This window comes from Antechinus flavipes, chromosome 2 (genome assembly GCF_016432865.1).
Source record: "Antechinus flavipes isolate AdamAnt ecotype Samford, QLD, Australia chromosome 2, AdamAnt_v2, whole genome shotgun sequence".
NCBI lineage: Eukaryota > Metazoa > Chordata > Mammalia > Dasyuromorphia > Dasyuridae > Antechinus > Antechinus flavipes.
Genome location: NC_067399.1, coordinates 274,381,217 through 274,405,221, shown reverse-complemented (window position 1 = coordinate 274,405,221; position 24,005 = coordinate 274,381,217). Strand labels below are relative to the sequence as shown.

The window sequence follows — 24,005 nt, the reverse complement described above, 5'->3', positions numbered from 1 at the left end:
AACGATACTGTTTGAGGATGTATTCTGATGGAAGTGGATCTCTTCGATAAAGAGAGCTTTAATTGATCAAAGATGGACAGAAGCAGCTACACCCAAAGAAAGAACACTGGGAGATGAATACAAACTGCTTGCATTTTTGTTTTTCTTCCCGGGTTATTTATACCTTCTGAATTCAATTCTCCCTGTGCAACAAGAAAACTGTTCGGTTGTGCACACATATATTGTATCTAGGATATACTGTAACCCATTCAACATGTAAAGGACTGCTTGCCATCTGGGGGAAGGGGTGGAGGAAGGGGAAAAATCGGAACAGAAGTGAATGCAAGGGATAATGCTGTAAAAAATTACCCTGGCATGCATTCTATAAATAAAAAGTTATTTAAAAAAATAAAATAAAATAAAAAATAAATAAGAAACTATTTCCACTCATATGAAAGAATATTCCAAATCACTACTGATCAGAAAAATGCAAATTAAGACAACTCTGAGATACCACTACATACCGGTCAGATTGGCTATGATGACAGGAAAAAATAATGATGAATGTTGGAGGGGATGCAGGAAAACTGGGACACTGATACTTTGTTGGTGGAGTTGTGAACAAATCCAACCATTCTGGAGAGCAATCTGGAATTATGCCCAAAAAGTTATCAAACTGTGCATACCCTTTGATCCAGCAGTGATACTACTGGGCTTATACCCCAAAGAGATACTAAAGAAGGGAAAAGGACCTGCCAAAATGTTTGTGGCAGCCCTGTTTGTAGTGGCTAGAAACTGGAAAATGAATGGATGCCCATCAATTGGAGAATGGTTGGGTAAATTGTGGTATATGACTACCACATGAGTATTCATGAAATATTATTGTTCTGTAAGAAATGACCATCAGGATGAATACAGAGAGGCTTGGAGAGACTTACATGAACTGATGCTAAATGAAATGAACAGAACCAGGAGATCATTATATACTTCAACAACGATACTATATGAGGATGTATTCTGATGGTAGTGGATTTCTTCAACAAAGAGAAGATCTAACTCAGTTTCAATTGATCAGTGATGGACAAAAGCAGCTACCCCCCAAAAAAAGAACACTGGGAAATGAATGTAAACTGTTTGCATTTTTGTTTTTCTTCCTGGGTTATTTTTGCCTTCTGAATCCAATTCTTCCTGTGCAACAAGAGAAGTGTTCAGTTCTGCACACATATATTGTATCTAGGATATACTGAGACATATTTAACATGTATAGGACTGCTTGCCATCTAGGGGAGAAGGTCGAGGGAGGGAGGGAAAAAGTCAGAACAGAAGTGAGTGCAAGGGATAATGCTGTAAAGAAATTTTTTTCAAAATAAAAATAAATAAATAAATAAAATAACTAAAAAAAATTTAAAAAAAAAAAAAAAGAGAAGAGCTCCATGTAATTTGTTAAGTTCAGTGTAAGAAAGGTTTTATCTGAGACAAGAAGTTAATTTTTTTGACCTCTTTTTGCTCTTTCTTTCAATTGTGGATTAAGATTCAAAGCTAAGGCTAAGAAATATTTGGCAATACAACATCCAGGGGGGAGGGGAATGCATTCCAGACTTGAACTGGAACTATGCTTTACTTTATAGCAGGACTTCTTAAAACTTTTTCCACTAAAAACCCTTTTCACCTGAGAAACGTTTACATGACCTAAGTATGTAGATATATAAAAATAACTTAAACATTTACTAATAATAAATCATAATTTTATGACCCCACAATTCAGTGACAAGACTCCATGAGGACATGACCCACAATTTAAGAAACTTTACTTTAAAATGGATATTTTTGATTACATTAAATTAAAAAGCATTTACACAAACAAAACAAACGATTCCAAGATTAGAAGGGAAGCAGAAAGCTGAGAAATAATTTTTTAAATCAGTGTTTCTAACAAAGGCCTCATTTCCAAAATATATAGAGAACTCAAATTTATGAGAATACAAGTCATTCCCCAACTGATTAATGGTCAAAGGACAAGAAAAGGCAATTTTCAGATAAAGAAATTAAAGCCATCTATGATCATATTTAAAAAATGCTCTATACAATTATTGATTAGAGAAATGCAAATTAAAACCACTAGGACACATCACCTTACAACTAAAATGACCAAAAAAGATAATGATGAATGTTAGAGGGAATATGGGAAAATAGGGACCCAAATGCATTGTTAGTAGAATTGTGAAATGATCCAGACATTCTGAAGAGCAATTTGGAATTATGCCCAAAGGACTATAAAATTGTGCATATCCTTTGATCCAGAAGTGCCACTACTGGATTTGTATCCCAAAAAATCATGAAAAAATGAAGAAGACCTACATATACAAAAATGTTTGTAGCAGCAATTTCTGTAGTGGCAAGGAATTAGAAATTGAGTGGATATTCATCAACTGGGGAATGCTAAAATAAGTTATGGCTTAAGAATGTAATAGAATATCATTATTCTATAAAATATGATGACCAGACTGATTTCAGAAAAGTCTAGAAAGACTTATATGAACTGATGCTGAGTGAAGTGAGCAGAACCAGGAAAACATAGTACACAATAACAGCAAGGTATCAACTATGATAGACTAAGCTCTTCTTAATAATAATAGTGATGCAAGACAATTCCAATAGACATTGGATGAAAAATGCCATCCACATCCAGAGAAAGAATTAGGGAGACTGAATGGAGATCGAAGCATACTATTTTCACCTTTTTTGCTGAGTTGTTTTGTTTTTTTTTCATGATTTTTCCCTTTTGTTCTGATTCTTCTTTCCCACCATGATTCACATGAAAAAATGTTAAAAAGTGATAGTCCATGTACAACCTATATCAGTTTGCATCTGTCTTGGAGAAGGGGGAGACAAGAGTGGAGGGGAAAAAAAAATTAGAACTCAAAATCCTACAAAAATCAATACTGAAAACATCTTTACTTGTAACTGGAAAAATACTATACCATTAAAATAAAAAAATTTTTCTTAAAAAGCAGCAGCAGCTTTGCTTTATAGGAACCACACTAAACTTATTTGTAAATTGTTTTATACTTTTGAAGAAAAGATTGTTCTCTAAAGCAGATGAGAGGTAAAATATAACATATCTGGTAATAAGGGCCAGAGTGGCTAGTTTTAGATATGAGATCTTATCTAAGATAAAATTGAGCCACCTGCTTTTTAGAAGTACCACTGGAGAAATTTTCAAGCCAAGATTTTTTATTTTAGATATTCCTATATTATAAGATACTAGAGAAATTTAGCTATATGTTTAAACAGTAAATATACAGTCAAATTTTGACGGGAAAAAGATGTGAGTTTCCATTGATATTATCTGACAAATTTCATGTGTTGGTTATTTGATCATTTTTGTACTTTTGAATTCTACATTTAAGTCCTGATGTACTGATATGTTCTATTATAACTGAATACTGGATGAGTACTGTTTTATTGCGATAAATTTATAATCATTAGATGACTATTGTCTAGTATAAATGTTCTTATTGTTTTCTGGCATTTAAATCAATCTAGACTGCCTACCTATAGGAACTAAACTAAGCTTTACAACTGTGAAATAAATATTTTTTTGTAAAAGCTAAAAATACATATTTTTTAAAGAACACTGTTTTGGAGAAAACTATCTCAGCTGAATTATGACCTTAGAAGTCAGAGAAGAGAGTAGGTAAAGCCAATGAGCATATATGGCTTTATCAAGGATTTTACCCAAGAAAGGGAAGAGAGATGTAGAATGTGGAATGATTGGTTGAGGTGAGGGCTTTTAGGTTGGGGAGAGCACAAGTATGTTTTTTGACTATAGGGGAAAGAGCTGATAGAGAAGGGGTGATTGAAGGCTAAAGAGAGAGGAGAGATCTGAAAGCTAAGGAGATGCCTATCAAAGGGATAATGGCTGAATAAATTATGGCACAGAAATACAATGGAATATTACTGTGCCTAATGAAATGATGAAAGGTATGTTTCCAGGGAAACATGCAAAGACTTATAAGAACTTATATATAGTGACATGGACAGAATCAAAACTTTTCATATAATAACAACATTGTTTAAAAAAAAAAAAAAAGACCCAACTCTGAAAGACTTAAGAAATTAGAACAATGAAATGATCAATCCCATTTCCAGAGCAAGAAGTATGCTACCCACCTTTTCACAGAAATATGATGTTCTCAAGCAGCAGTACCAAATATAAATTTTTAGACAAAGTGAATACGGAGATTTATTCTGCTTCATCATTCATATATTTTATAAGGGTTTTAGTTTTTTTTTTTTTTTAATTGAGAATTTACAAGGGAAAACAGCAATAGAATTGTCAAAAAAAAGAAAAAAAGAAGAAGACAAACTGTATTCCAAAGAGATTATTAAAAAAAGGGGAAAAGAACCACATGTACAAAAATGTTTATAGCAGTCATTTTTGTAGTGGCAAAGAAAGTGAATAGATCTGCCCATCAGCTGGGGAATGGATGAATAAGTTGTGGTGTATGAATGCTATGGAATATTATTATTCTATAAGAAATGATTAACAGGATGATTTCAGAAAGGCCTCAAGAGCCTTACATGAACTGATGCTAAGTGAAGTAAGTAGACCCAAGAGAATATTGTACATAGCAAGAACAAGGTTATGTGATGATCAATTGTGATGGACTTGTCTCTTCTCAACAATGAAGTTATTCAGGCCAGTTCCAATAGATTTGTGAAGGAGAGAGCCATCTGCATCCAATAGGGATTAAATGTGATATTTTCACTTTTTTTTTTGTTGGTAGTGTTTGCTTGGTTTGTAAAAATTTCTCATTTTTTCTTTTTTGACCTGATTATTCTTGGGCAGCATGATAATTGTGGAAATATGTATAAAAGAATTGCACATGTTTAACATATAATGACTTACTTGCTGTCTACAGCAAGTAGAATAGGGAGAAGGGAGAAAAATTTAGAACACAAGGTTTTACAAGGATGAATGTTGAAAATTATTTATGCAATAGATAACAGCTCAGGCAATATATGGGCAAGTCACTTAACTCCAACTGCCTCAAGCCAAAAATAAATAAATGAGAGAGAAAACAAAAGAAAAATATATGCATAATCAAGGGCAACTTTTATGACAGTATTAGTAAGTAATAGGACAACTTTCAAAAATGAGAGATCAACTATTTCTCATTCTACAACTGATAAAAGTAGTAAATGCAAAATCTCACTGTGCTTATTATTTGTTGACTATAAAAAGCTTTTGATTAAGTATAGCAAAATATTACCTTGAGTTCTCTTCCAACAAGCTATCTCTCTTGCACATATGCATCAAAATAATGAAAGTTTCCCTAAAAGATAAAACAGAGATATCCTTGTTTGATTATCCTGTAATTAATATCAAGGGAGGCATATAAGACATTTGATTCTTTTTTTTTTTAATTGTAGCTTTTTATTTAAAAGTTATATGCATGGATAATTTTACAGCATTGACAACTGCCAAACCTTTTGTTCCAATTTTTCCCCTCCTTTCCCCCATTCCCTCCCCCAGATGGCAGGTTGACCAATACATGTTAAATATGTTAAAGTATAAATTAAATACAATATAAGTATACAAGGACATTTGATTCTTAAGGGTCTAGCATGGTATCTGTCATGGAATAGATCAAATGGAAGCAGGATTGCCTATGGCAAGGTCCTCTGAACTCTCATGTTTACCGGTGACACTCTATTGATTACATCAGGCCCTAAAATACTTCAGAGCTTCTTGGGCAAGATTAATAAATACTGAAAACAATTTGGTCCAAGTACCCAATAGAATAATTTAAATGCATGTAGAATGCCTTTTGTCCAGAGTTAGCATGTAATCAGATGTGTTACCTATATGCAATTCATCCAGTATCGGTATTGGACAAACACTGAAAATGGATCAAGCAGGTCTATAATTAAATAGGAAGAGGCCAACAAGATGGATAGTCATTAGGAAATAAAGTTCCGAGTACAAACTTCTTCCTGAAATAATGACATCTTTTTAATGTCAATATTCTACCAGTGTTGTTATATGATTATTATTTCATGAAACAGTAGTCTCCTAAGAATTAAAAATAAGTATTACTGAGGCAAGATAGCCGCGTACACAGCGCATACACACACACACACACACACACACACACACACACACACACAACTTCCTCTACCACAAAAATTTAAAAAATGTACAGTCCAAATTATGATTGAAAAATCTAAGGAAAAGATCACAGTGAATCATTTTTATCAGTTCAGGTTAGCAGCATAAGGAGATGGATGGAGAGCTCTGCAAATATGAGGACAGATATGACTGTACATTCTAGTGCTTTGGGACTGAGAGAATTTAGATATAAGCTGCGTACCAAATAGAAAGCACTAAGGCAGAAAAAGATCCCACGGGACTCTAAAAGAATGAAAAGCTACCATCTGACAAGTTTGTTGCTTACTACCTAGTCAGGTCATAAATCCAGAGCAAACTGAGGAAAAGATCTGGGCTTTAAAAAGAACCATTTCTGAAGCAAACAGTAGCACTGTGGATCTGCTCCCAGGAAAAGAGCAGGGACTCATTTGATGCTGTCAACCCAGACCAAATCAGCAATGGAACAACTAGGGCAAGAAGGCCAGACCAAAAGCGATCCCTTAGTTTGGTTACTTTGAACCTGCTGATCTTCCAAGGGGGGTAAGATGACAACGGCTAAGTCTAATAGAACTGTGCACCTATTTTTTTGTGAAGACAAATATGAAACCCCAAACCTGGAGGAATTTGGAGAACTCAGAACATGAAAAAAGTAGGACAACTTTACCAAAGATCACGTCACTGTGGGATTGCCGAAAGTTTTCAGATCTCCAGCCAGAATTATCCAAGAGATACTAGAATAATGTAACACTCAATACTGAAGAAAGACCCAAGATGACAAAACCTCAGCCCAGACATCATTTGTAAAGTGTGCCCATTTAAAACAAAGTCCAGAGTCAAGAAGTAGGTTAGAAGAATCAATGTGGGGGGGGGGGGGGAAGGAAGGAAGGAAGGAAAAAGGGAAGGAGGAGGGGAAGGAGAGAAGGTAAGGAAAGAAAAGAACACTATTATAAAGAATTACTATGTAACAGAGAAGCTCACAACACATTAGCCCCATTTTACAGTTGAGAAAATAGAGGTAGACAAAAGACAAAAGAATTGTCCAGGAGCACACAACTATTAAGTATCTGAGGCCACATCTGAACTCGTCTTCTCTGATTCTAAATACAGATTTCTATCTACTGTGTCTTCTACAAAAAAGGAGTGAAGATATAATATAATATAATATCATATCATATAATATAATATCATATAATATAATAGCAAAATATCTAACTTTGCAGTTAAGAATAGTTTACTCAAGAAAAAACAAAACAAATAATCCTAAGGGAGAAAAAATGAACTTTTAATGAAAAAGAGGATAAAGCATTCTTGAGGAAAAAAGAACAGCAGTATATAATAACTCTAATAAACAAACAGAGGAGTCAAGAGAATCATAAAAAAGTAAAAGTAAATGAGCAAAATATGAGTCTAAAAAAGTATGAAATGTTCACATTCTTATATAAAGAAAAAATATATGTATCTGCTCAGAACACTAATCGTCACAGACCACAGAAAGAATCTTACTAAACAGACCTCAAAGTGTGTAGGTCTTGATTTTGTGATTTTTAAAAGGAAACTGGAAATGGGGAAAAGAAAAATACAATGGGGAGGGAAAAGGAAAGGAAGAATAGGGAATATTATCTCAAATAACTATGAAAGGGACAAAAGCAAAAATCAAAATAGGAAAGAGGGAGGTGGCAGGGAATGAGCAACATATGAATTTCATTCTTATGTGAATTAGTCAAAGGAAGGAAAACTACATATAAAACATATATATACACATAGAGTTAATATAGAATACATGTCATTCTGCGGAAAAAGAGAAGAAAAAGGGGTTAGCGAAAAAGGGAGAAAACAAAAGGGAAGGAAAATTAAGGGAGAAAGTCAAAAGAAACTTTTTTTAAAAGAAGGAAGGGACCAAAGAAAAAGAAAGTATAAGAGATTAGATGGAAAGAAACAGTCACAACTGAATATGAGGAGATGGCTTCACTCAAAATGGAAGAGAACAGCAAAACAGACTGGAAACCACACTTATTATGTTGTTTACAAAAAATAGTCTTGAACAGAAAGATATACATTATTGTTAAATAAGAGGCAACAGAAGAATTCTTTATACCTCAATTAAACTTTAAAAAGTAAAGAATAATCATAATTTCAAACAAAGTAAAAGCAAAACCAAATCTAATTAAAAGTGATAAATAGGAAAACTATATTTACTAAAAGGTACCTTAGAAATGGATTAATATTGATATTATATATGCACTAAATGGTATAGCATCTAAATTTTTTTAAAATAATAGCTTTTTATTTCTCAAGATACATGCAAAGATAGTTTTCAACATTCACCCTTGCAAAACCTTGTATTCCAAATTTTTCTCCCTCCTTCCCCATCTTCCCCTTCACCTAGACAGCAAGTAATGCAACATAGGTTAAACATGTAGCATCTAAATTCTTTTTTTGAAAAATTTTCTATTTTATTAAAGCTTTTTATTTTCAAAACATATGCATGGATAATTTTTCAAGACTGATCTTTGCAAAACCTTGTGTTCGAAAATTTCCCCCCTTTACTCCCTTTCCCCATTTCCTCCCTTAAATGGCAAGTAATCCAATATATGTTGAACATGTGCAATTCTTCTATACATATTTCTACAAATATTGTAGCATCTAAATTCTTAAAGAAAAAGTTAAATAAGTTACAAAGGGAAATGGACAATAAAACTATAATAATGGGAAACTCAATTCACCCCTTTCAGACCTGAATAACAAAATAAACCAAAACAAAAAAGAAAGAAAGAAATCAAAGACCTGAATAGAATTTAACAAAAATTATAACCCTCTACAGCTATTTAATGAAAACAGGAAAGAGTATACATATATCTCATCAGTACATGATCACTCCTCTTTCCAAAAATAAATCTTATCTTGTGATAAAAACTTTACAAAGACACAAAAGTAGAAATGTTAAATGCAACTTTTTCAGACCATAATGCAATAAAAATTATATTCAATAAAAGGTCTTAGAAAAGGTTTTCTCGGGGGTGGAGCCAAGATGGCAGCAAAGACACATGCATCATTCTAAGCTCCTCTCCTACCCTCACTACTAATTACCAAATTCAGGCTCAGAAATAATGCTTGACTGGTAAAATTCACGAATATTGGGAATATAAAAATTACCAGCCAAAGATAATGGAAGATCACCAGAAAAGGTTTGTCCTGATCAGCAGGAGCAGGCCAGCATAGGGAAGGAGGTAGAATTCAGAGGCTAGCATACTGAATGGATGAAGGTGGGGGCAGTGTCCACAAGTGGAGAATATGCAAGGAGGACTCTAGCACAGGTTGGCTGCTCTGCTATGGTTGCAAAACAGTAGATCAGCAGAGAAGTTACACAAATGCCAAAGGTAGAGTGTACTCCAAAAAACACCAGAATCTAACAGGACCTGGCCACACCCACCCATCACCAAAAGTGACTCAGCACAGACCACAGAATAGCTGTGCAGCCCCATTCTGCAGCATGGGGCTTTTGCCCAGGGCAGTCACATTTCTGCACAGCGGGGGGCTCTGCCTGGGGCAGCCACAAATCTGCAGGGGGGTGCCTCTGCCCTAGGCAATAGAACTTCCGCAGCACAGTGCTTCCCAGCTCAGAAACACTTCCTATACAGGGTTCTTCCCAGGGCAGCTGCTGATTCAGCAGCGGGGCTCTTCCCAGGGAAGTAGTACTTCCACTGTGTGGGGCTCTTCCGAGGAGACTTCCACAGCTCGGCTGCTCTTTGCAGCCTGATTGCAGGACAGCTACTGTCCATATATCTATCCCTCCCCTGCAGAGGAAGCTGGTAACTTCCTTGTCTTGAAGGCAGATCCCAAGGGCTTTAAAAAAAAACAAAAACAAAAACAAAAACAAAACAAAACAAAAAAACAAGTAAAAAAGCCAAGTATATGCTAATGATCAATAGCTTCTATACCAAAAGAAAGCAGGTTTTCAACCCCAGGAGACTAATAGCAGACAGTCTCCAGACAAAACCCCAAAGAGGGATGTAATCTGGTCCCCATCACATAAGGCTCTCCTGGAAGAAATTATAAAAGATCTTAAAAGAGAGCTAGAAGAAAAATGGGGAAAGAAAAGAGAAGCTCTGCAAGAGAATATGGGAAAGGCATATAATTCACTTAAAGAAAGATTTAATAAATTGGAAAAAGAAAACAACTTTCTGAAATGTGAATTAGAAAAGATAAAGAACTCCAAAGAAAGTAGGATTTGTGAATTGGAAAAAGAAAATAATTCAGTAAAAAAAAAAAAAAAAAAAAAAAATTAGTGAAATGGAAAAAAATTCCATAGAGCAAAACAATTCACTTAAAAATTCAATTGGGCATATGCAAAAAGAAGTAAAAAAAAAAAAAAAACTAATGAAGAAAATAACTCATTAAAAATCAGAACTGAACAAATAAAAATGAATGATTCATTGAGCCATCAAGAATCAGTCAAGCAAAACCAAAAAAATGAAGAAATGTTAAATATCTACTTGGAAAAACAGTAGACCTGGAAAAGAGATCTAGGAGAGATAATCTGAGGATTATTGGACTTTCTGAAAATTATGATGATAAAAAGAGCCTAGACACTATTTTACAGGAAATCAAAGAGAACTGCCCAGATGTAATAGAATCGGAAGGTAAAATAGGCATGGAAAGAATTCATCAAACACCTTCTGAAAAAGACCCTAAAATAAAAACTCCAAGGAATATTGTAGCTAAATTTCAGAACTACCAGATTAAGGAAAAAATATTACAAGCAGTCAGAAAAAAAACAATTCAAATACTGAAGAGATACAATAAGGATCATTCAGGATCTAGCTGCTTCCACATTAAAGGATCGAAGGGCCTGGAATCTGATATTCCAAAAGGCAAAAGAACTTGGAATGTAGCCAAGAATAAACTACCCAGCTAAGCTGAGTATTTTCTTCCAGGGAAGAAAATGGACATTTAATGAAACAGATAAATTCCATTTGTTTCTAATGAAAAAACCAGAACTAAACAAAAAATTTGACCTCCAAGTATAGGACTCAAGAGAAGCAGAAAAAGGTAAAAAGAACTCTTGAGAACTGTATTTCTCTTATGGACATACATAAAGAATGCATGTATAGTTTGATTTTACTGATATAATATAAAAAAGGAAGTAGAAATAAAAAGGGGATAGTAAAAGAAAAAGGGAAAAGGGGCGATAAAGAGGGAAACTACATCCCACAAAGAGGCAAAGGAAACCTATCATATCTGAGGGAATTTAGGGAGGGGGAAGAACATTGTGTGAATCTTACTCTCATCAGTTTTGGCTCAAAGAGAAAATAATTGACATATCTGATTTATAGAGAAACTTCTCTCATCTCATTAAAAAGAGGAAGAGGAAAAGGGAAAAGGAAAAGAGTAATAAGGGAAAGATATAAGAAAAGGGAAGGGATTCAAAGAGGGTAAGAGAATCGGATTCTAAAGAGGGAGAGCTGCACGAAGCAAATGGTGCCCATAAGTTTAATACTGTGGAGGGGAGCTAAGGAGGGTAAGAAAAAGAAAAGCATAATCTGGGGATAATAAAATGACAGGATATACAGAATTAGTCATTTTAACCATAAATGTGAATGGGATAAACTCTCCCATAAAACAGAATCCTATAGCAAACTTGATCAAAAGCCAGAATCCTACAATTTGTTGTTTACAGGAAACACATTTAAAACAGGGTGATACATACAGAGTAAAGGTAAAAGGCTGGAACAAAATCTATTATGTTTCAGATAAATTCAAAAAAGCAGGGGTAGCCATCCTTACCTCAGATCAAACAAAAGCAAAAATTGATCTAATTAAAAGAGATAAGGAAGAAAACTTTATCTTGCTAAAAGGCAGCATAGACAATGAAGCAATATCAATACTAAATATATATGCACCAAGTAGCATAGTATCTAACTTCCTAAAAGAGAAGTTAAGAGAATTGCAAAAAGAAATAGCAAACTATAATAGTGGGAGATCTCAACCTTGCACTCTCAGAATTAGATAAAACAAACCACAAAACAAATAAGAAAGAAGTTAAAGAGGTAAACAGAATATTTTTTAAAAGTTAGGTATGATAGATCACTGGAGAAAACTGAATGGAGACAAAAAGCACTACACTTTCTTCTCAGTAGTTCATGGAACCTATAAAAAAACTGACCATATATTAGGACATAAAGACCTCAAAATTAAATGCAGAAAGGCAGAAATAGCAAATGCATTCTTTTCATCTCATGATGCAATAAAAACTACATTCAACAAAAAGCTAGGGGTAAATAGACCAAAAAGTAATTGGAAATTAAATAATCTCATCCTAAAGAATGATTGGGTGAAACAGCAAATCACAGACACAATAATTACTTCACCCAAGAGAATAACAACAATGAGACAACATTTGTGGGATGAAGCCAAAGCAGTAATAAGAAGAATTTTATATCTTTAGAGGCTTACTTGAATAAAATAGAAAAAGAAAAGATCAATGAATTGGGCTTGGAACTTAAAAAGCTAGAAAAAGACCAAATTAAAAACTTCCAATCAAATACTAAACTTGAAATTCTAAAATTAAAAGGAGAAATTGATAAAATTGAAAGTAAAAAAACTATTGAATTAATAAAACTAAGAATTGGTTTTATGAAAAAAATCAATAAAATAGATAAACATTTGGCAAATCTGATTAGAAAAAGGAAAGAGGAAAATCAAATTGTTAATCTTAAAAATGAAAAGGGAGAACTTTCCACCAATGAAGAGGAAATTAGAGCAATAATTAGGAATTACTTTGCCCAACTTTATGCTAATATATTTGATAAGCTAAGTGAAATGAATGACTACTTTCAAAAATATAGGCTTCCCAGGTTAACAGAGGAGGAAATAAATTGCTTAAATAGTCTCATTTTAGAAAAAGAAATAGGACAAGCTATTAATCAACTCCCTAAGAAAAAATCCCCAGAACCAGATGGATTTACATGTGAATTCTACCAAACATTTAAAGAACAAACAACTCCATTGTTATATAAACTATTTGAAAAAATAGGGAATGAAGGAGTCCTACCAAATTCTTTTTATGACAGAGACATGGCACTGATCCCTAAACCAGGTAGGACAAAAGCAGAGAAAGAAAATTATAGACCAATCTCCCTAATGAATATTGATGCTAAAATCTTAAATAAAGTATTAGCAAAAAGATTACAGAAAAGCATCCCCAGGATAATACAGCATGACCAAGTAGGATTTATACCAGGAATGCAGGGCTGGTTCAATACTAGAAAAACTATTAGCATAATTGACTATAGCAATAACCAAATTAACAAAAACCATATGATCATCTCAATAGATGCAGAAAAAGCATTTGATAAAATCCAACATCCATTCCTAATAAAAACACTTGAGAGCATAGGAATAAATGGACTTTTCCTTAAAATAGTCAGGAGCATATATTTGAAACCATCAGTAAGCATCATATGCAATGGGGAAAAACTGGAACCTCTCCCAGTAAGATCTGGAGTGAAGCAAGGTTGCCCACTATCACCATTATTATTCAACATTGTATTAGAAATGCTAGCCTCGGCAGTAAGAGTTGAGAGATTAAAGGAATTAGAGTAGGTAATGAGGAAACCAAATTATCACTCTTTGCAGATGATATGATGGTATACTTAGAGAACCCCAGAGATTCTACTAAAAAGCTATTAGAAATAATCCACACCTTTAACAAAGTTGCAGGATACAAAATAAACCCACATAAGTCATCAGCATTCTTATATATCACTAACAAAATCCAAAAGAATTACAAAGAAAAATTCCATTTAAAGTAACTGACTATAATATAAAATACTTGGGAATCTATCTACCAAGAGAAAGTCAGGAACTATATGAGCAAAACTACAAAACATTTTCCACACACAAAAAAATCAGATCCAAACAATTGGAAAAATATTAATTGCTCTTAGATAGGTTGAGCAAATGTAATAAAGATAACACTATTACTTAAACTAATCTATTTATTTGGTGCTATGCCAATCAGACTCCCAAAAAACTATTTTAATGACCTAGGAAAAATAACAACAAAATTCATCTGGAACAACAAAAGGTCAAGATTTTGAAGGGAACTAATGAAAAAAAATCAAATGAAGATGGCCTAGCTGTACGAGATCTAAAACTATATTATAAAGCAGTGGTTACCAAAACCATTTGGTATTGGCTAAGAAATAGACTAGTTGATCAGTGAAATAGGTTAGGTTCAAAGGACAAAATAGTCAATAACTTTAATAATCTAGTGTTTGGCAAACCCAAAGACCCCAGCTTTTGGGATAAGAATTCACTATTTGGCAAAAACTGCTGGAAAAACTGGAAATTGGTATGGCAGAAACTAGGCATTGACCCACTCTTAATACCATACACCAAGATAAAATCAAAATGAGTTCATGATCTAGGCATAAAGAATGAGATCATAAATAAATCAGAACAACATAGGATCGTTTACCTTTCAGACCTGTGGAGGAGGAAGGAATTTGTGGACAAAGAAGAACTAGAGATCATTATTAATCACAAAGTAGAAAATGTTGATTATATCAAATTGAAAAGCTTTTGTACAAACAAAACTAATGCAGACAAGATTAGAAGGGAAACAATAAACTGGGAAAACATTTTTACAGTCAAAGATTCTGATAAAGGCCTCATTTCCAAAATATATAGAAAATTGACTCTAATTTATAAGAAATCAAGCCATTCTCCAAATGACAAATGGTCAAAGGATATAAACAGACAATTTTTAGATGAAGAAATTGAAACTATTTCTAGCTATATGAAAAGATGCTCCAAGTCATTATTAATCAGAGAAATGCAAATTAAGACAACTCTGAGATACCACTACACACCTGTTAGATTGGGGGAGGGGGGGAGAGATTGACGGGGAAAGATAATGCAGAATGTTGGAGGGGATGTGGGAAAACTGGGACACTGATACATTGCAGGTGGAATTATGAATACATCCAGTCATTCTGGAGAGCAATTTGGAACTATGCTCAAAAACTTATCAAACTGTGCATATCTTTGATCCAGCAGTGTTACTACTGGGCTTATATCCCAAAGAGATCTTAAAGAAGGGAAAGGGACCTGTTATGTGCCAAAATGTTTGTGGCAGCCCTCTTTCTAGTGATCAGAAACTGAAACTGAGTGGATGCCCATCAATTGGAGAATGGCTAAATAAATTGTGGTATATGAATATTATGGGAAATTTATAGCTCTAAACAATTTTCAATAATAAAATGGAAAACAAGCATATCAATAAAGTATAAAACTAAAAAAATTAGAAAACCAATGAATTAAAACAAAATTAAAAAGCAAAATATAATCTATTATTGTTCTATACTTCAACTGATGGGCATCCACTGAGTTTCCAGTTCCTTGCCCCTACAAAAAGGGCTGCAACAAATATTTTGGCACATGTGGGTCCTTTTCCCTTTTTTATGATCTCTTTTGGAAAGAGACCCAGTAGAAACACTGCTGGATCAAAAGGTATGCAGTTTGATAGCCCTTTGGGCATAGTTCCAGATTGCTCTCCACAATGGTTGGATCAGTTCACAATTCCACCAACGATGTATTAGTATCCCAGTTTTTCCACATGCCCTCCAATATTTATTGTTATCTTTTCCTACAAGCACTGTTTTAAAAAAAAAAATTAGCTAATTTGATTAAAAAGAAAAAAGAAATGAGTAACAAAACTAAAAAATGTGAATTTAAAACCAACGAAGGTTTTAATAGGAACTATTTTACCCAAGTAGATGTCAATAAAACTGACAAGCTAAAATAAATGGATGGATGTTTACAAAAATATAAACTGCCCAGATTAAGAGAACAGGAGATAGAAGAGAGGGGAAAAGTATTTATTAAGTACCTAGAATGTGATAGGCATCATAATAAATGCTTGTCATGTCACATTTGACCCTTACAACAGCTCTGAGAGGTAGGTGCTATTATATTATTCCCATCTTACAGTTGAGACTGAGGTAACAAAATGTTAAATTACTTATCACATAGCTTGTTAAGTGACTGAGCCTGAAACTGAACTTAGGTCTTTCTTACTCCAGACCAAGCATCACTGTACTACCTTCCTTCCTGAAGAATTTAAGTAATCCTATATTGAAAAAAGTAATTGAATAAGCCATAAATGAACTACCAAAGAGAGAAGGGGATCAGAGAATAGGACCAGATGGATTTACAAGTGAATTCTCCCAAACATTAAAGAACCATTAGTTCTTTCTGGAGAACAATTTGGAAATAAAGTTATGAAGTGGTTCATACTCTATGATCCAGCAATAATATCATTAGGTCTATGTCCAAAGAGATCAAAGAGAAGAGGACCATTTGTACAAAAATGTTTATACTAGCTCTTTTTGTAGTAGTAATCAAGGGGTTGCCCATCAAATAAGGAATAGCTAAACAGGTTATGGTATATGATTGTGATGGAATACGTTTGCTTTAAGAAATAATGAGTAGAAGTGAAGTGAGTAGAACCAAGAGAACACTACCCAGCAATAAGATTATACAATGATCAATTCTGATGTATGTGGCTCTTCTCAAGAATGAGATGATTCAGGCCAGTTCCAATAGACTAGTGGTGGAGAGAGCCACCTGCATCTAAAAACAAATATGTCAGGACTGAATGTGGATCACAACATAGTACTTTCACCTCTTTTTATTTATTTTTTTTTAATTTAATTTTATTTAATAATAACTTTGTATTGACAGAATCCATGCCAGGATAATTTTTACACAGCATTATCCCTTGCAATCACTTATGTTTCGTTTTTTCCCCTCCCTCCCTCCTCCCCCCCGCCCAAGATGGCAAGCAGTCCTATATATGTTAAATATGTTGCAGTATATCCTAGATACAATACACATTTGCAGAACCGAACAGTTCTCCCTTTCACCTCTTTTTATTGCTGCTTGCTTGCTTTTTGTTTTCTTTCTCATTTTTTTCTCCTTTTTGATCTAACTTTTCTTGTATATCACAATAAATGTGGAAATATGTATAGAAGAACTGTACATGTTTAACATATATTGGATTCTTGCTCTCTAAGAGAGGGGTGGAAGAAAGGGAGAAAAAATTGAAAGTTTTCAAGGGTGAATACTGAAAAATATCCTTGCATGTATTTTGAAAATAAAAATCTATTATTAAAAAAAATTAATGAGCAGGATGGTTTCAGAAAAACATGGCAAAATTTACATGAACTCATGCAAAGTGAAGTGAGCAGAATCAGGAGAACATTATATATAGTATTACAAAAATGATCAACTGTGAAGGATAGCTATTTTGATCAAGACAGTGACCTAAGATAATTCCAAAAAACCATAATGAAAAATGTGATCAACCTCCAGAGAAAGAATAAATGAACTCTAGATACTAACTAAAGCATATATTTTTTAACTTTATTTTTCTTTTGTACATGTAAATATATATGTATATATGTAAATACATATACACACACATATATATGTATATGTATACACACATATATGTATATTTATATATATGCTTTCTTCTGCAACACGGTTAATATGGAAATATGTGTTATATGACTTCACATATATAAATAATTTTATTGTTTGACTTGTTTTTTTATTTTTTTTATTTTGAAAAAAATTTCTTTCCAACATTATCCCTTGCACTCACTTCTGTTCCGATTTTATCCCTCCTTCTTCCCTCCCTCTACCCCCTTCCCCAGATGGCAAGCAGTCCTATAACATGTTGAATATGTCATATTGTTTGACTTCTCAAGGAATAAAGGGAAGGTAGAAAATTTGTAACTCAAATTTTCAAAAAATGAATATTAAAAATTTTCACATGTAACTAGGAAATATTTAAAGAAACAAAAAACATTTTTGAAAAGAAAATTAATTCCAAGAATACATAAACATTTTGAAAAAAAAATACAAGTTCTCACCAAACTCCTTCTATGATACAAATATGGCTTAGATACCTAAACCAGAGAGAATCAGGCCAAGAAAAAGTATCTTTACTGAATAGTAATACAAAATTTGAAAATAAAATATTAGCAAAGAGATTACAATAATATTACAATGAGTAATACTAGAACAAGGTTGGATTTATAATAAGAATGCAAAGCTGGCTTAATATTAGAAAAATAATAAACATATTTGATCATACTAATAATAAAAATACAACCATGTCACAAAATCATATCAATAGATTCAGAAAAGACTTTTGCCAAGCTCCAATACACACTCCTATTAAAAACACCAGAGAGCATAGAAATGAATAGTTTTCCTTAATATATAAATTCTATTTAATTAAATTAAGAAAAGGCTTTGTAGTTTCTTTTTTAAACATGGAGAATATGAGTAGGTAATAATTTACATAATAAGGAAAACCAGAATAACAAATATTGAGGAAATAAATAATTTTTAAAATTTTGAGAGCTAGTAACAAAATGAGAGTAACAAACAAATGAAATATACGTGTCCAATGCTATCTTCTCAATGACAATGAGAAATGAAGAAGGCTAAATATCATATGATAAAATCATTAGAAAGACATGACTAAGAGATGCATAAGACCCACAAAAATAAGGGGATTATATTCAACTTAAATAGAGGGAGGAGCCACAATGATCAGACCAAAATCATATGAATATGTGGTTCTAGGCCCTGGGAAGTTATCCCCAAAGGAAATACAAAAAAATACCAAATAAGAGGGGGAAAAGAAATGGTTAACACTAACATTGAATCAAAGAGTATTTGTGTTACTTATTACTAGAAAAATCTTTAAAACCCACAAGATTTCTTCCCCCAAATGCTATAATTAATAAATAAAAAGGATATATCTATTTTCCTTTTCAAAAAAAAAAAAAAAGCCTTCACTGAACACAATAAAAGAAATTAAGTCCCTATCAAATTGTTACAAGATAAATTAATTATTCTGATTTAAGTACTTTTAAAAATACAAGAAATTAAAACAAAGATAATTGTTTGGTTTGTACATGAGAGGCAAACTTGGTCAAATTAATTATGAACTTGTCTACAGTAAATAATGCAATAAAATATTTCTAACCTTCCTCTTCCATCTTTATGAAAAAAATTGTTTAAATAAGAGTCAAAAAAACCCACACAAAACAAAAAACCTTTTCTCAACAAAAATTTACTACAACTCCTCCCCCCCCAAAAAAAAAGAAACAAAAAAAACCTTTTCTCAATAAAAATTTAATTTAAAAAACAAAAAACCATAAAGGAGTCTTTTCCCATTTCCTTTCAACAGGTTTAAAAAATATGTATTTACATCTTTTTTTTTAATCAACAAGCTGTGATCTAATAAGGAAATATTTTTATATGTTTAGACATTCATAGGTCACACGTGAAAAATACATTAATTCACTGAACAAATATTTATTGATTACCTACAGGAATTTGATGTGCTTCCTTTAATTCTTTTCATATCCTTCTCTTTATTCAGATTTGAGCCAAAATATTGCTACTTCTACAAAGTAAACCAAAAGAGAAAATTAAAGGTAATTAGAATTGAAAAATTACAACTTTTACATTATCTAGACATAAAGCAGGAATCCTTAACGAAGAGTAGTCGCAATAAATATGCTCAAGGATTTTCATATAGTACCAATTGCCATCTTACAATCTTTAAAAAGCAGTATTCCCAGGCAGCAGCAAGTGGCGCAGTGGATAAAGCACTAGCCCTGAAGTTCCGAGATCCTGAGTTCAAATCTGTTCTTAGATACTTAACACTTCCTAGCTGTGTGACCCTGGGCAAGTCACTTAATCCCAATTGCCTTGGGGGGGAAAAAACCAAAAATAGTATTCTCAAGAATATATGTTCCAGTGAAGTTTTAGTATGTCAAAAATTTGGATGCTTCAATTTGATCCAAGTAGTACTTATCAACCTGTCTGTAGTAGTGTGGTACATCAAAAATTCTAGACCTGAAATAAAGTGACTGGGTTTAAATCTCACTTCTAATATGCTAACTGCATTGTAGAACCATGGACAAGTGTTATAACACCCTTAAACCTCTTTACAATAGAGAATCACAGTACCTACTTCAGCTATTATCATCATTATTAAATTTATAAGAAGGTAGGCCCTCCTAAATTAATATTTGGAAATATTTTGTAATCTAACCCTAAACAAGAGTTTGTGCATTACAATGTAGAGATCTGTGCAATTCCATTCCCTTGCTATATTAGGGTATGAAAAACTTCTCAAGCCCCATTCTGTGTTAGAGATAAAAGACTTCCACCATCATCCTTACCCTGAGTTCAGATAATACCAAGGATCTTGCCTACAAATTAGACCATCTATCTCAAAAATGTTACATGTTATGTATGCATGTATTTATATTTATATTATATGTATACATACACATATTTGCATGTGTGTTACATATGTATAATACACATGACTATTAATACTCATGATGATCCAAAAGCACCTAATATTAATCAAACCCCTCGGCCCACTGTTTAAAGTCTTCTCTCTTGATTTACTTATTACCAACCTAACTTTTCTTTTTCTAACTTTCACCTCAATACTCTTAATTATGACATTCCTGATTACAATGAACAATGCCTACCCTTTCTGTATTTGCCTTTTTAATCCCTTCCAGAAACAAGCAATAATAAACTGGGAACCATCTGCAACATTAATGTGGTCTATTTGAATACAAAGAAATATTTATTAAGTACCTACTGTGTACAAAGTTTTTGCTAGACTCTTGAGATAAAAGGATAAAGAATTTTAAAATATCTACTCTCAAGGAGCTTACACTCCAATATGGAGAAGTGTACATGTAAACATATCAGCATAAATGAATACATATATAAAAATCATAAGGGAAATACAAAATAGTTTGGGGGAGAAGATATTAACAGGGGGAAGGATAAAGAAAGGCTTCAAGAAGAAAATGGAACTTGAGTTTTATCTTAAAGGAGGATGAGCAATGGATGGTACTGTGTGAGAAATAATAGAAAAAAAATCAATTTGGCTAGATCACGAATGCAGGAAGGAGATCAACGTCTATTAAGACTGACAGGTTACACCCTAATTTGTGTAGAATTTTAAAAGCTAAACACAGGATTTTATACTTCATTCTAGCAGCAATAAGAAGCCACTAAAGTTGTCTGAGGAGTGAAATAGCTTGGTCAGATCTAAGGACTAAGAAGGATGGACTAGAGAAGAGAGAGATTTGAGGCAAAAGCAAAGAAGAAGCTGTAAGAGAATGAGGGCCTGAACTAAAGCAGTAGTTGAATGAGTGAATGGAGAGAAGTGGTCAGATGGAAGAGAAGTGAAAGTGGAAAAAGATTTATAGCAACTGGATGGATATATGGAGGGCTTCTTTTTAGACTACTGCTAAATGCAGGGGGCCTTTTAGAATTTGTTAATTTAAGATATATAGTATTGCAATCAGGTATAGAAAATAAGTCTTGAAAACCAAAAAACCATTGGGCAGCAATTATCATCTGGGTATACATGTATCACACTTAACAATTAAAACCATGATTCAGTACCTTCTAGAATATATTCTCCCCCTCACCCCCTTCCCATAAAATAGAAAAGCCAGGCATGCAGAAGCATAATTGGAATTAAAATACAAATGAATGAAAATACAAACTTCATTTGTTTAGGAAGCTTATTCAAACCATTAAATGCTGAAATAATAGGTTCGATACTCTGTCAATCTTCTCAAAAACTAAGGTTTAGGAGACTTCACACAGTCTTCATGGTTTTCTTAAAGATTGCTGGCATTCTTCGAAAACAATAAATGATCAACAATTACATAGCATGTCACATGCACCTCAAAGTCTGAAAAACATTTTACAAATATTTTTTCAAGAGAATATCTACTAATTCACTATAGTAACTCAATAATTAAAAGTACTATCCCTCTTTGAGTTTTATATTTCAGAAGGCAGTTGACAAGGCCAAAAAATTGTACATTTCCAAACTACAGAGAACTTCATGTTTCTTTTGGAGTCACCTGAAATATTTAGCATTTATATATTCCTTAAAGTGCTTTACATATTATCTGCAACGACTGCAGGTAGATGCTGTTAATATTGCCATTTTACAGATCAGGTAACAGAGGCCCTAAATAGACTTGAGTCATAAGCTCCTACATGTCTGTGGAAGAATGCAAATCCATATCATTCTGACTCCCAAGTCCAACAGGACTTTTTTTTTTAACGCCTGGTCATAACATAATAGATACCTGCTTTGTCACCAATCATTTCCCTTTCTGTTAATTTCATCTTCATTTAATTGTGACAAGAACTTCTATCATGGTGGTTCTTTCAAAGGAGGATGTGGGCCAAGAATTTCTTCAACTGGAGTCAAAAGGTAGTTGAAACCATCACAAAAAATGTACTGTTCCTATCAAGAAGCAATGGCCCAATTAATGTAGCAATTACCTCCTACTGGGCTCTTTACCAAATCTCAAAGGAAGAGAAAGGAAAATAAAAGAACTTTGAGAAGAGGAGGAACAGCTTCAAAGAGACATTCTGCCAAGTTTGTTTGGGAGAGGAGATGGAGGGAAAAAGGCATTTTTTGGAAAGGGAATGGGAGGGAATGGTCTGATGGCTGATTTCCTGTAATAGTAATACTTATTATGTTCGAAGTGCCAGATTTTTATTTTTGATATGAATAAGATTTATTCCTCTCTCATTTGGGCTTATGGAAAGACGAAAAAATAAAAGTTAATAGTGCCTCACATTTATAAACAAGCTTTAGGATTTGTTCTGCAAACCTTACCTCATTGATCCTCTGAAACAAGCCTGTGAGATGTTATTATCTCCTTTGGCTTAGAAATATTGACTTTAACAAGAATCACACAGTTAAGTTTCTGAGATGGGCTTTTAAATCCAGTTCTACCTGATTCCAAACTCAGTAGACTATCCCCGCTACACCACGCTTCCCACACATGCCTTCTTTCGTCCCCCAAGGGAGCTCAGTCAAAGCTCTAAACAACCACCTGGCTAAGACCGCCCTCCTGCGGTGGAGAAGAGGCCACGTGATCGAAAGGCCCTTTCGGCCCCACCCCCAGCCCTCGCCCGCAGCACGCGCTGCCAGCCTCCTCACGTGACACCACAACTCCCCAGCCTCCCCGGCTTCTCGAGCAGCCATTTTGTGGGAGCTCTCCATGCGTGATTTCAGGGAGCGCTCTCCACCCACTAGGTCTAAGCTCTCTCAGGGCCCACAGACGGCACACACGTCTGAAACCAAGCCCTTGGGTCACCCTAGTTAGATCCAACCGCATTGAAACATTTCGCACCCCGATACACATCGAACCCCCGGGCTCCGGGAATGCGATGCCACCTCCTCAGTCTGTGACTGGCCCGCCGTTGTCACGTGGCTCCAAACCCCCCTCCCACCCCCCCTTAAAAAATTCACCTACATATACACTCAACACCTCGAGCTCGGAGCAGTCTTTAACAAGCGCGCGTGGGGGCCCGACGTAACGTATGGGGAACACAGCGCGCCTGCGCATACCTGTCACGGAACAGAAATCGTTAGCCAGACCCACGCGCCACTCCCGCTCACAGGTCCTGGAAACATCGCGCAGCCTAGGCTACCGCATCCGTCATTGGTGGCCAGGAATGGTCACGTGTCCCTCCCGAGCCTGCCAACCCCTCCTCCCAACTCCCCCCTTCACCCCATCACCGCGGCTCATCACCTCCATTGTAGCGCGAAGCAGCACTTAGAGTTGGGGCTTCGTGCAAAAAAAGGAAAGTCATTTAGGCCGTTTCTGCTCTGCTTTTGCGCTGAAGAAAGACCTAAGAAAAAGGAACGGATTCTCGAAACGGCAGACGTTCACACTTAGCGGTCCAATTCCTTTCTCCTCTCTCACGAAGG

The 24,005-nt window shown here is 34.2% G+C and overlaps 2 long non-coding RNA genes across 2 annotated transcripts in view; one reads left to right on the top strand and one right to left on the bottom strand.

The window, feature by feature from the left end:
- The window catches only part of LOC127549267 (uncharacterized), a 45,366-nt gene that overhangs the window by 6,961 nt on the left and 14,400 nt on the right, over positions 1 to 24,005 (top strand). The gene's annotated exons all lie outside the window — the stretch shown is intronic.
- On the bottom strand, positions 1,785 to 19,644 carry LOC127549266 (uncharacterized). Its single transcript, XR_007950545.1, has 3 exons — positions 19,550 to 19,644; positions 5,256 to 5,318; positions 1,785 to 2,847 (listed from the first exon to the last, which is right to left on the bottom strand). It is a non-coding gene; the product is annotated as an uncharacterized LOC127549266 (long non-coding RNA).